The 14,698-nt window shown below is 38.2% G+C and overlaps 1 pseudogene; it reads right to left on the minus strand.

The window, feature by feature from the left end:
* Positions 1-2,261: 2,261 nt before the first annotated feature.
* On the minus strand, positions 2,262-3,524 carry LOC106831823 (eukaryotic translation initiation factor 3 subunit F pseudogene; annotated as a pseudogene).
* Positions 3,525-14,698: the final 11,174 nt, after the last annotated feature.

A 14,698-nucleotide genomic window follows, 5' to 3' on the forward strand; every position in this document is an offset into this window, starting at 1 on the left:
ACTAATTTAGTATTTGATTGTTCTGGGTATCCTATTTTCTATCTTTAACTTGATTCTACGAATTACTATCTCTAACCATGATTACATGAATTGCTTTTAAACTATATCACTTTCTAGAATTATAAGTAGATTTGAAGTTAAAAAGAGATTACTGGATGTCTTCAGTTTATCTCTTTAGTTAGGTTGACACCTTTGAGCTAATTTAAAATTATGCCAATTGTAGATAATTAACAGCAATGCACAGGTATTTTCTATAGATCTAAAAATAAAATTGATTTGGTGGAATTTCAATTGACTTCACCTTCTCTAAGAAAAGCCAGTTTGGTGTTCATTTTATAAACTATTTCAACATTGCTTTATTGTACAATAGTTATTATTTCTTTGAATTCTCCCTGGAACTTATTGAAACATCTTACCTCTTTCCTCATTAAAGAGATAAAATCTCTTAAAACATGTTTATTTTATCATTGTATGAGTCACCATTTCAGCTAAAAAATTCTAATAAATGAAAAAGGCAATTTAGGTATACTATAAAAGAAAAGTATAGGATGATTCAGTAAGAAAATGTTTACATTTTGAAGAGATTTACTTCTCTTCATAATGAGAAATAAAGGGGATGGTGCTTCAGTTTGGTTCCTATATCAGAATTTGAAAATACATGACAATTAATGAAATATATGAAATATTACTGTTATTCACTCCTTATATATTATATAAATCCATGGTCACACATTGCAAGCAACTCTCTGGTTCAAGCCACCATCACTGCTCGCCTTGCACTTGCTTGCCTTCCATGTAGTCTTAACACAGCAGAAAGATCCTTTTGAAACATAAGTCAGATCATGAAACACCTCTGCTCAGGACTTTCCCTAACTCAAAATCCTTATAAACTCTACACAAACTGGTCATGATGAGGATTACTTTGGGCTGGTTACTTTTAAAAACTGCAGACGAGAAGGAGGCTCTGAGGAGTGGAATTTGTTCACCCTTTGATGAGAGACTTCTGCGTTTGTGAAGGAAGTCTGCATCTGTTGGGGGTGTCTCCCTCTCTGCACCAGGATGAAGGGGGGAATGACCTTATCTCTAGAAACTCTTAATGAGGATGGCAAGGACTTAAGTCTTGTTTATTGTGCTTGTCTGGTAACCTCAAGTAGCTGACTCCCCCCACCACCAACATCCTCTGGGAAGCATAGGACATCCTGACTTAATCTGGTCTGATTCTTATCTAGAGTTGTAGTACCACCCAATAACCAGACCCCACCTGCATTGATACCATTTTAACAACTTTTTGACATATTCTTTCCTTGTCTTGTAAAGAGATAACTCACATACCTACACCTTAAATTTAGCCCTACCCTCAACCCATGTTTGCAGCAGGTCTTACTACCCATGGGTCCTGTCCCCATGCTATTCTCTAAATAAAAGAGCACTACTGCCAGACCTTGAGAGTCTAAGAAATCTTTCTTTCAACTCCTTGGCTCACTGAGCCCGAACCAGTCTCATTACACATCTGAACTCATCTTCCCTCAATCTCCACAATGGTTTCCTTGCTGTTCCTTAAACGTTTGCACTGTTTCTTCTGCCTTGTGCTCCTCCCCTCCCTGCCCCCAGATAGCTGTAGAACTAGCTTGTCAACCTGCTGCATGTCTTTGCTCAAATGTTACATTCTCTCTGAGGCCTTTTCAACTATCCTATTTCAATTTCTAAGCCCACAACTCCCCTCTAGAATAATCTCAATCATTATTCCCTATTTTGAAGAGTCCTAACTAACTTCATTGGTCTTTTTTATCTCTCATTATATTATCACATTATTTAAGATACTATGAATGGGATTCCTTTTCTTGTCATTTTTCCCCTAACTTCCAGGGGAATTTTTGTTTGCTTCTTGGTTTGCTGCTGTTCTATCCTACTAGCCCCCTATGTGTAACCACGGGACCTCCAGGACCAGTTCAACCGACCCCATCTTATCAACAGAGTAATTAAGAAGGATGTTTCAGGAACTCAGACTCCTTGTCCAGTTCAGGTCGGTTGAGACCACCAACCCATCAACTGGGCCTGTGCAAATGCTCGACAAGTGAGCTTTCTTAGGTCAAGGAGCTAAAAACTCCACTCTCACATCATTGTAATGCCACCATTTTGTGAGCACGCATCCTATGAAGAGGCGTCAAGCTTGACTATGCAAGCCCAGATCATCATTTACCTCACTTCTCCTCACATCCAATTATCTATTCCCACACTTCAGACCACCTTGCCTCTTTTTTTTTTTTTTTTTTTTTTCATTTACAAAAGGTAGGCTATGTTTATTTAGACTCACAAGCAGTTGACTGACTCGGTGTGACTCAAACCATAAAGAAACCAGCTATTTCACTCCATTCTGAGTCCTAGGATTGGGGCCCATTCACAGGTTTACGAGTTTCTCATTGAGGGCAATTTGTGACTGTGTGAGATTGGCCAAGTAGGTCACCATCAGCAGGTCATTGATGTTGCTGTTGAGCATGGTCTCGAAGTCATCAGGAACTATCTTGGGTACTTGGTTAACCAGACTCATCAAGAAGCGGCCCACTGTATTGTCAGCTGACACCTTTCCAGACAGTACATCCTCTGCGTACTGCAACACTGTGCTTAGGGCATCCTGGATGCGAGCCGACGCCCCTCCTACTTGCTGAAAGTCACTTGAGAGTCCGATCACCCGGTTGGGGCTAAAACAGGTCTTCATGATCAGGTCAACTCCGATGCGTTCTGTGTCATAATATGCATATTTCACTGTCAGAGGTGTGAACATCACCCCCATGGTCCTCCCAGGGACACCCATTAAACTGCTGACATAGGCCTTGATGCTCATGCGGCCGTTCTGGAGGCTCGTGTCCACAGTGAGGTGAATGGGGTTGGGGGCTTCCCGGCTGTAGTACTCATGGATCAGCACAGAGTGCTCTGTGATGTCATGGCCTGTAGCGTACCAGCCCAGGATGAGCTCATTTGGAGAGACCTTCTTGTGCAATTCATACATGTTCTTAGCAAATTCCATGTCAACAGCCACCTCATCTTCTGACTCGTTGTGTGGCACTGAAAAGCAATTGGTGACTTCCACAGAGTGCTTGTCAACGGTTCCCAGCAGGGTCCCGATAACGCGGGCAGCGCCCTCGTTGCGTCGCTCGTAGCTGTCCACGATGGAGGCCAAAATGACCGGGTGCAGGCGGACCACGCGGCCGCCGGGGAAGGGGCCCGGGAGAGCAGGACCCGGCAAAGACTGCGCCGGGGTCTGCGCTGGGGCTGGCGCCGAGGCCGGGGGCTGGCCGGAAGCCGCGGTCGCAGTCGCCGCTGCCGCCGGGTCTGAGGATGAGGCTGGAGCCGCCGTCGGGGCCGGAACCGGCGCTGGAGCCGGCGCTGAGCCTGGGGCCGGAGCTGTGGGTGAGGCCGGGGCTGGGGCTGAGGCCGAGGCTGGGGCAGCAGCCGTGGCTGGGGCTGGAGCTGCAGAAGGAGCACTCGCCGGTACCGTCGGTGTGGCCATCTTGTCGAGAGAGAAGGAGCCAGGAGCCAGACCACCTTGCCTCTTATCCCATAAATATCCCTGAGTCCCCATTTTCAGGGAGGATTGATTCTCTTACCTCCTCACCTGACCGTGTGTTGTGATTAAATCCCTTCTCTTTGCAAACTTGTCATCTCAGTGATCGGCATAATTGTGCAGTGGGTAAAATAAACCTGGTTCGGTAGCATATCCACCATGCAGAATGAGGTTGTCTTATTGGTCAGTCAAGATTCCTACCCCAAGGTGGTCTTGGAAAGATTGTGGATCTAGTCACAGAATTGCAGATGGCTTTCTTCACTTCCTGGTTGTAATTCCATCCTATATCTCTAGTCCTTCCTAGTCTCAAAAATAGTGACTAATTGTTATTCAGCTCAGATCATATGAACAAGAGCTGAACTACAGCCTTGGTATAAAGCAGTGACTATGGCTCTGACCCACATCTCCCATGGATCGCTTGTAGCCCCACTTCCCTTCAGAGTCAATGGAATCTGGACCCATTTGGCCCCTGGTTTCAAGAACAAAACCTTTTCCTATTTTAGGCTGACCAAGTGGGCCTTAATGTTTCCCTTAGCTTGAGTAAATTTTAGCTGGCTTCTTCCTGCCCCTAGGTCCCTGACCTCCCTCTCACCCTGGCCCTTCCAGAATCCAAATGGCTTAACTACAGAGGCCCCTCCTCTGTTTTCTTAGAGCATTTACTTAGAAAACCTGTCATTGTATATTCTTTGTCTGCTCTTTTGAGATGAAAATATTTTTAAAAGCTTCTTGCCAGTGTTACAATCCAGGGCTATCTTTTTCAAGTGGCTGGGAGCCAGCCATTGAAATGTAATAATCAAGGAAGATAGCCCCAAGATAGGCTCCTAGCTCCAAGCTGTAAAACCACCTTCTGTCCTGAAGATACAAGAAAGTTTACTTTTCCTTTGTGTAAGGCCAATTAGGCAACACAGAAGGCCTGAACGCAGCCCACCCCACCACCCCCAGTCAGCTTTTAAAACTCTTCAACCTTTTAGTGCAGTTGAGTTCAGACTACACTCTGATTTCCCCCCCCGCCCCCATTGCCACCTTCTTATCCATATAATTTGGTCAAGTGCAATTTTTGCTTTGACAAAGCCTAGGCATGCTTGTTCGATTTGTTTTTTTAACTCACATTTTTTTAAATCTTTTTCATATTTTTCTGTCTTTCATATGTTTTTGAAGAAGATTCATGGATGAACATACTATGCTGTCTTGACCAAAATTTCTTAATTTTTCTTTAGAAAGAGAGCAAAAGACTTTAAAGCATACGCTTAAAATCTAGATAAGTTACTCAAATTTTTGTTTATTTATTAAGAATAGATTATGTCAACCGAAGAAAAATCATTACAATTTAAATAGCAGATATTTATTTGAGCAAATAGAATTGCAAGTCAGGAGACACAGCCGCAGGTAGAAACCCAAAACATGTTCCCCTAGGGAGAAAAGTTAGAGGCTTTTAAAGGCAAAGAAGGGAAGTTGTATTGCAAAGAATTTTAATTGAAGCTGGAGGCAGAGAGCTGGTCTCAGCTAAACATTGATCTATCTTCAGAAAATCCACCATCCTCAGTCTTTGTGATCAGGATGTCTGTTTCCTGGTGACTTCTCAAACAATTGGCGGTAAAACAATTGTCATTTTGGCCCAGTCCAAAAGTTTGGCCCAGTCCAAGATTCAAAACAGCACAGCAGTTTCCCTGGAAAGGCAGCTCCAACTCCATTTTAAAATAGTTCCACTATAGTCAATTTTTTTTTTTCTTTTGGTTGAGGTTTATTGAACTGACCTGAATTTGTGTCTTCAGATACCATTTGGCCCCTAAGTGATTTGAATTTCTTTCACCAACTTGGAAAGCTAAAAATAAAGAGGCAGGAAAGCATCCTCCCCACCGAAGTAAAGGAAAATTTTATGTAGATATCACATGGATAAAATATTTGGTCAAGGGGCCGGCTCCTTGGCTGAGTGGTTAAGTTCACACGCTCCACTACGGCAGCCCAGGGTTCGGATCCTGTGGACATGGCGCCACTCGTCAGGCCACATTGAGGCGGCGTCCCACATCCCACGACTAGAAGGACCTGCTACTAAGATATACAACTGTGTAGCGGGGTGGGTGGGCGGGGGTTGGGGGAGATAAAGCAGAAAGAAAAAAAAAAAAGATTGGCAAGAGTTGATAGCCCAGGTACCAATCCTTAAAAAAAAAAAAAAAGAAAAAAGGAAGATTGGCAATAGTTGTTAGCCCAGGTGCCAATCTATATGAATTAATTTGTTTACTTTCTCATTTTTTTTCAGATGTACATCATATTTCAAATTCTGGATACATTACATCATGTTCACCACCCGAACACTAATTATAGTGCATCCCCTCACATGTGACCCTAATCACCCCTTTTACCCTCCCCCCTCCCCCCTTCCCCAATGGTAACCACCACTCCAATCTCCAATGCTATGTGTTTTTGTTGTTGTTGTTGTTTTTATCTTCTACTTATGAGTGAGATCATATGGTATTTGACTTTCTCCCTCTGACTTATTTCACCCAACATAATACCCTCAAGGTCCATCCATGTTGTCACAAATGGCCGGATTTCATTGTTTCTTATGGCTGAGTAGTAGTCTATCATGTATAAATACCACATCTTCTTTATCCATTCGTCCCTTGATGGGCACATAGGTTGCTTCCATGTCTTGGCTATTGTGTATAATGCCGCAGTGAACATAGGGGTGCAGGTATCTTTATGCCTTTGTGTTTTCAAGTTCTTTGGATAAATACCCAGCAGTGGAATAGCTGGATCATATGATAGATCTAGCCTTAATTTTCTGAGGATACTCCATACTGCTTTCCCTAGTGGCTGCACCGGTTTGCACTGCCACCAGCAGTGAACAAGGGTTCCTTTCTCTCCACATCCTCTCCAACATTTGTTGTTTCCTGTCTTGTTAATTATAGCCATTCTGACCAGAGTGAGATGATACCTCATTGTAGTTTTGATTTGCATTTCCCTGATAGCTAATGATGTTGAGCATCTTTTCATATGCTTGTTTGGCCATCCGTATATCTTCTTTGGAGAAATCTCTGTTCAGATCTTTTGCCCGTTTTCTAATTGGATTCTTGTTTTTTTTGTTGTTGAGCTGTATGAGTTCTTTGTATATTTTGGATATTAACCCCTTATCTGATATATGGTTTGCAAATATCTTCTCCCAATTGTTAGGTTGCCTTTTCGTTTTGTTGATGGTTTCCTTTGCTGTGCAGAAGATTTTTAGTTTGATGTAGTCCCATTTGTTCATTTTTTCTTTTGTTTCCCTTGTTCGGTCAGAAATGGGACTTGAAAATATGCTGCTCAGACCAATGTCATAGAGTGCACTGCCTATGTTTTCTTCTAGAAGTCTCATCGTTTCTGGTCTTGCATTCAAGTCTTTAATCCATTTTGAGTTGATTTTTGTGCATGGTGTAAGGGAATGGTCTACTTTTATTCTTTTGAATGTGGCTGTCCAGTTTTCCCAACACCATTTATTGAAGAGACTCTCCTTTCTCCATCGTATGCTCTTGGCTCCCTTGTCGAATATTAGCTGTCCATAAACGTGTGGGTTTACTTCTGGGCTCTCAATTTTGTTCCATTGATCTGTGTGTCTGTTTTTGTGCCAGTACCATGCTGTTTTGGTTACTATGGCTTTGTAGTATAAATTGAAGTCAGGGAGTGTGATACTTCCAGCTTTGTTCTTTTTTCTCAGGAATCCTTTGGCTATTTGGGATCTTTTGTTGTTCCGTAAAAATTTTAGGATTCTTTGTTCTATTTCTGTAAAAAATGTTGTTGGAACTTTGATAGGGATTGCATTGAATCTGTAGATTGCTTTAGGAAGTATGGACATTTTAACAATGTTAATTCTTCCAATCCAAGAGCATGGAATATCTTTCCATTTCTTTGTGTCTTTCTTTCTTTCTTCGATTTCTTTCAACAATGTTTTGTAGTTTTCAGTGTACAGATCTTTCACCTCTTTTGTTAAGTTTATTCCTAGGTATTTTATTCTTTTTGTTGAAATTGTAAATGGGATTGTGTTCTTAATTTCTCTTTCTGCTACTTTGTTGTTAGTGTATAGAAATGCAACCAATTTTTGTACGTTGATTTTGTATCCTGCAACTTGACTGTATTCCTTTATTATTTCTAAAAGTTTTTTAGTGGACTCTTTAGGGTTTTCTAGATATAAAATCACGTCATCTGCAAAGAGTGACAGTTTCACTTCTTCTTTTCCAATGTGGATCCCTTTTATTTCTTTTTCTTGACTGATTGCTCTGGCTAGGACTTCCAACACTATGTTAAATGAGTGGTGACAGTGGGCATCCTTGTCTGGTTCCTGTTCTTAGAGGGATAGCTTTCAGTTTTTCTCCATTGAGAATGATATTTGCTATGGGTTTGTCATATATGGCCTTTATTATGTTGAGGTATTTTCCTTCTATACCCATTTTATTTAGAGTTTTTATCATAAATAGATGCTGTATCTTGTCAAATGCTTTCTCTGCATCTATTGAGATGATCATGTGATTTTTATTCTTCATTTTGTTAATGTGATGTATCCTGTTGATAGATTTGTGGATGTTGAACCATCCCTGCGTCCCTGGAATGAAACCCACTTGGTCATGATGTGTGATCTTTTTAATGTAATGTTGTATTCGATTTGCTAGTATTTTGTTGAGGATTTTTGCATTGATGTTCGTCAGTGATATTAGCCTGTAACTTTCTTGTTTTGTGTTGTCCTTGTGTGGTTTTGGTATCAGGATAATGTTTGCTTTGTAGAAGGAGTTAGGAAGCCTCCCCTCCTCTTCAATTTTTTGGAAGAGTTTGAGAAGGATAGGTATTAAGTCTTCTTTGAATGTTTGGTAGAATTCACCAGGGAAGCCATCTGGTCCTGGACTTTTTTTGGGGGGGATGTTTTGGATTACTGTTTCGATCTCCTTACTGGTGATCGGTCTATTCAAATTTTCTACACCTTCTTGGTCCAGTTTTGGAAGGTTGTATGTTTCTAAGAATTTATCAATTTCCTCTAGATTCTCCAATTTGTTGGCGTATAGCTTTTCATAGTATTGTCTTATTATCTTTTGTATTTCTGAGGTGTCCATTGTAATCTCTCCTCTTTTATTTCTGATTTTATTTATTTGAGACTTCTCTCTTTTTTTCTTGGTAAGTCTAGCTAAGGGTTTGTCAATTTTGTTTATCTTTTCAAAGAAACAGCTTTTGGTTTCATTAATTTTTTCTATGTTTTTTTAGTCTCTATTTCGTTTATTTCTGCTCTGATTTTTATTATTTCCTTCCTTCTGCTGATTCTGGGCTTTGTTTGTTGTTCTTTTTCCAGTACCTTTAGATGCACTTTTAGATTGTCTATTTGGGATTTTTCTTCTTTGTTGAGGTGGGCCTGAATTGCTATAAACTTCCCTCATAGAACCGCTTTTGCTGTATCCCACAGATTTTGGCATGTCGTGTTTTCATTTTCATTTGTCTCCAGGAATTTTTTGAATTCTTCTTTGATTTCTTCATTGACCCAATCATTGTTCAGTAGCATTTTGTTCAATCTCCACATTTTTGTGGCTTTTCTGGTTTTCTTTCTGTAGTTGATTTCCAGTTTCATGCCTTTGTGGTAAGAAAAGATGCATGGTATTATTTCAATCTTTTTAAATTTATTGAGACTTGTTTTGTGGCCTAATATGTGATCAATCCTGGAGAATGTTCCATGGGCATTTGAAAAGAACGTGTATTCTATAGTCAATTTTGACAATTACAAATTCAACTCTTTCAGGAGCTATTTCTTCAAGAATGCAACACAAATCACCAAATGTAAGATAGCTCTGAATAAAATGAATTGTCCTTAATAGACCTCTGCAATGGGAATGCGGTTTGATAGCTGGCTAAGAGTTTATCATGAGATCCATGAGTCATCCAAAGGTCTCAATTCGTCTCCCTGGAATGAAAATTGGTGCTAAAATAAAGATCATTACTCATCTACTCTCATTGAAAAAAAGGCCTTGGACTCATTTTCCCCTGTGTTACAAGGAGATTAATCAATGTGAATCAGACATTCTTTTACTCCACAGTACAAAATTAGTGGGCTATCTTTTCCAAAAGACAATGTATTTGTTTTTAAAATATTTTACTAACAGTATCCTGAATTTTTTATTATTGATAGGATTAAAATAGCTTTCCTAGGTTATCTTGACACAGTTCATAAAGTAGTGGGAGGAAATGTTAGCTCTTTGTGCCCATATATTGGTGGGAGTCTCTTGTCTTGAATGTAATCTGAAGACAGAGAAGAGAGATTAACGCGTCTTTACCTTGAGATGTGTTTTCAGCTCTCTTTAACTCATCCTAATTTCCAAATCAATAGACTAATTGCAACAAGATTTTGTTCTTGAAATAGTTTTAAATGTTTTACATTTAAAACAGCATGGATAAGAATTCAAAATTCACAGGAAGTTTAAAGCTAGTACCCCAGATTTTGCCAAATCTTTGAGTTTAGGATGGGTATCCCATGAGACAACGTTTCTAACTTTACCCCAGGGAAAAGGTGAGTCTTTGCTGTGATACAGATATTGCCAAGCAAGCATTGGAGCAGATATGTGCTACGTGGGCCTGCTGTGTCCACCTGTGTATGTTCAAGAAGGACAGGTGGACATTTTAAAAAGTTCTCAATATTTACTTCCCAGTTTTTAATATAGCACCAAACTTTTATATACAGATATTTGAAAACCTAGTTAAGCAATGCAAAAGGCCAAAAATATAATTGATCAGCAATAACTGACATCTTGTTTCTCAGAAGGCATCAAGGGAATACTGATTGTTAACTGGAACTATGTCATGGATTTTAGTACATTTCTAATTATCATTTAATTATATAAATAAATCAATACTCATTTGCCAAATGGTACTCAATATTTATATAGTCTCTTGATTAACCACTCTGCTTCACAAACAAAATAGCGTGTAGTTTTACATGTCCTTAGGAACGCAGAATGAATTACGTGGTGAGAAGTAAGTGAATTTAAGATCCAGGACTAGTTGGGATTGAGTCCAAGCCTTGACAGTGGTAGATGTGGATCCTTTGCGAATCTCTTGTTCCCATTGATCCTCAATGTCTACAGTTGGTAAAGTGGGAATAATTTCTCTTTACAATATTTTGTTGAGGAAGAAATGATCCAATGAGTGCAATGAGCCTAGCACAGTGCCTAGCTCATAGTAAAATTTCAGTAAAAGTTAGTCTGCTTTTTCCCTTTCATGGATAACTTACAAATGCTCTGTGGGAGAGGAATAAATGTCATTTCTGATTTCAGATCATTAGTCATCAGCTTTAGTATAATGACCAACAGAAAGTCTGGACATACATTTCCTAAACTGTTCTAAGCAGTACAGTGTCCCATGAGCTGTTCATAGGTGCTTTGAGGGGCTTACTTGCTGAGATAATTTCCTGAAGTCCTGAATGTTATATACCTTCCTTTTGGAGAACCCTATGCATGTTAGTGTATCATAGGCTTTAAAATGTCCCAAATTTAAAAAATAACATAGAATTGTTCAACTTTATATGACTTTTCATAGTATTTTAGGAAATTCTATTAAAATAGTACTGGTAGTCCTTTCTTTTATCTTGGGGCAAAGTATGAGAGATGTTCCACGTGAATTGAGTTTGGGAGGACTTACAAGTGGGTCACCAAATCTTGCACATGAAGGAGAATCATATTATGAGAAGAAATAGAAATTGAAATGGGCCAAACACTTTATACCTGGAAACAAATATGCTGAATTATTGACTGTATTAGTTTCTACATTGCATAACAAATCACCACAGAATTGGCAGCCCAAACCCATACACATTTATTATCTCACAGGTTCTATTAGTCAGGAATCAGGATATGGCTTAGCTGAGTCCTCTGCTTAGAGAATCTCAAGGCTGTGATCAAGGTGTTGGTCAGTTCTGGGTTCTCATCTGAAGCATCACCCAAAAATGATCTGTTTCTTAAATCTCCAAGGGTGCAGACAGAATTCATTTCCTTGCAGCTGTAGAATTTATGTCAGCTTGCTTCTTCAAAGTCAGCACAAAGAGATTCTAGCAAGATGCACACTCCACTCTTCTGTAATCATGTGTGTGTAATCTTGTACATACCATCATCTTTGATGCATTTCATCAGTTAGAAACAAGTCACAGGTCACAGGTCCAACAGAGGGTATCACACAAAATCCCAAGCACAGGAAGTGAGGTTCACAAGGACAACTTTAAAGCCTGGATGTCACACTTACTAATTTTTATAAAATTCAGAGAAGGAAACTTCTCTAATAAATTATTTTTTTCTAAGAAAGGCTCATATGTTCAATTTATTATACCAAAATCCACAAACTGGAACTTTCCTGTTAAGTACTAGGGTTTATACAATTCATTCACTCACATCACCACATAGCCTCTCATGAGATGAAAAAGACAGGTGGTATTTCATTCTCATTTCAAGATGAAAAGTAAAGTTAGGTTCAGAAAATGCAAATGACTGCTGCAAAAGGGCATAGCTTCTAAATGAAGAGATCAGGGTACCCAGTAGCATCTTCCAGCCATCAGTAAAATGATGTAGCTCAGCGTTGATACCTCACCATTGATCCTTCACCGGGGAGAATTTTAAGCAAATACAGATCTCCTCTTTTCTTTCTTTTAAAAATAATTTCTATTTAATTTACTTAAAATTGCTGAATGAACTCCCAATTTTGTGGAATACCTTACTAAAATTAGTTTACATGTTAATTGTAACTGTATATTTGTATTTATAACATGCTGTTTGAATAAAATAATATAAATAATAAGAATGTCTTTATTGGAAAAGATCTTCAGTTTATCCTGCAGATATATTCTATATGACAATTGGATCACAGGATATTTTTGACAAGGGCATGTTCAGCTTCCTTTCCAAAAATAAGATGAAAAGTTAGGGATGGAAACAAAGACATTTCTAGTTTCCCATACCGTTAATTATATAATACCTTCCTGGCATGAACTGACTTTGTTTGGGGGCTATTTATGAGCTAACATGTTTACATAATCTGCTGCTTTGGGGTGCATTGAATTCGATGTGTATTATTGAAAAACCAATCATTTAAACATTCAAGGGCAAAAAACTGACAAGAAACATGTTTTTAGAAGATAAGATACCTTTTGTATGCATATTTAATGTCCATTTATGTGAGTTTTCATAATCATTTTGGTTAACCTTTTTTTTCTTTCCACATCTTTTAGTAACTCACGTTTTCTTGGCTCTTTAGAGACAACTGAATAAAAGCATTCAGGGTGATTTTTAAATTCTAAATTTTAAATTATGAGCTTACTTCGTGCTTCAGTTTTAATGTTTGAGAAGAAACTATACTCAAATCAAGCCGACTGTCCCGTAGAGCTTCTGACCAGAGGAGCTGTGCTTGTCACTGAGGGGAAGATTTCAAGTACACATGGGATGTTCTATCCCTGCCACTGTCCCTAATGCCTTTCCCACACTCTACGTCTTTCAGGATAGGTATTGTCCAGTGGATTCCATTCCAATTTTCCATAAGAATATTTGACTTGGAACAATTACACATTTTATCAATACAAATCCATAAAGATTGATTATGTTATATCATAGTTTCTTAACTTGACTCTGTTGACCTCTTGAGCAAGATAATTTTTTTGTTGTGAGGGTGCTAGTCTGTACACTGTAGAATATTTTCCAGATCCCTGGCCTCTACTTACTAGATGCCAGTAATGCCCCTTAGGTATGACAAGCAAAAAAGTTTCTAGACATTGTCAAATGTCCCTTGTGGGGCAAATCCAGGTAAAGTTGAATACCATTGTGTTATATTGTATGTGCTATTAAATATCTAAAATATAGACATGTCTAAGAAAAATAAAAATGAAAAGAAATTTCATTTTCATTTCGGCTAATGGTGGAAAAAATGATGTTAATACCTTGAAATGGTTGAAATAACATGAATAATGCACGTGAAATTGTCTGATGCAGTACTGGTAAAATAGTAAGGATTCAATCTAGATTACTTCAGTCATATAAACATGAATATTATAAAGATGAACAATGTCTGAAAATGTTAAATCAACCATTAAAAACTCGAAAATACAAATAGAATTGGGTAGCATCGTGAAGCAAAGATAATGAGATTCATAGGCTGCAGACCAATGGATTCTTCACAGAAGGAGACGGTGATGGTTCACTCATGTTTCATGTCAAAGTGAATGCGTACACCCGTAGGAAGACTTCCAGCTGTTGTTTTCATTGATCTAATTTCCAAGCAGGGCAAATACTTTTTTCCTATATAGGTGATGTATCAGGTGAGGTTTCTCTTCATCTGTTGCTGCTTTAACTCAAATGACCTTTTTGCTACCTGACATTTTAAATAGCTGCCTTGTTACAATATCATGTCTTAGAATGTTAGATTTTGGGGGTGGTGGTCAACATGAAAGAAGAAGTCTCTCTTGATATCATTATATCTTTTCTTTTGAACATTGATGATACTTTTTGGAAATTTGATTCATCTTCAGAGCACTTGTTTAGTAAATGGGTAAAATTGATCAGAGAGATACATGTATTACATTAGTAGTAAACTAATATTAGTCATTACAATAATGGATATATATATATCAGAAAATATATGCATATTGAATATATTAATAATAAAATGATACTAGTAAGAATCAAGCTTTTAGTTTAATCAGAAGCAAAAAATAAACCCAAAAGTCTTGTTAAAAAATATACTCTCATGTTTTATTTCCTAAAGCCAAGTCATCTAAAAACTTTTCTTAATTTCAAAACCAATTCAATTATGCAGATACTTTTATCATAAACATTATTTCAGGAACATAATAACTGACAATTTCCATAAATTAGCAATCTGACCAAAGTAAATACCACTATTCCTGTTTTACATCAGATTTGGAAACTTTATGTTTATATTATTAAATTTTTTTAAAGATTGACAACATCCACCTCACTTTGTAGCTATCTCCTCAAATATTTTCTTCTTTAATAGGATTCTTCAATTGATTGTCTTCATGTTTTTAAAAATAACTATTTTTATCAGAATAACAAATACTAGTGTACAATTTTAAAAGTCAGCCTCTTTTCCAGATTTATTACAGAAAAAATAGCAATTGCTTGCCCCATACCTTCT

Source organism: Equus asinus, chromosome 8 (genome assembly GCF_041296235.1).
Source record: "Equus asinus isolate D_3611 breed Donkey chromosome 8, EquAss-T2T_v2, whole genome shotgun sequence".
Taxonomy (NCBI): domain Eukaryota; kingdom Metazoa; phylum Chordata; class Mammalia; order Perissodactyla; family Equidae; genus Equus; species Equus asinus.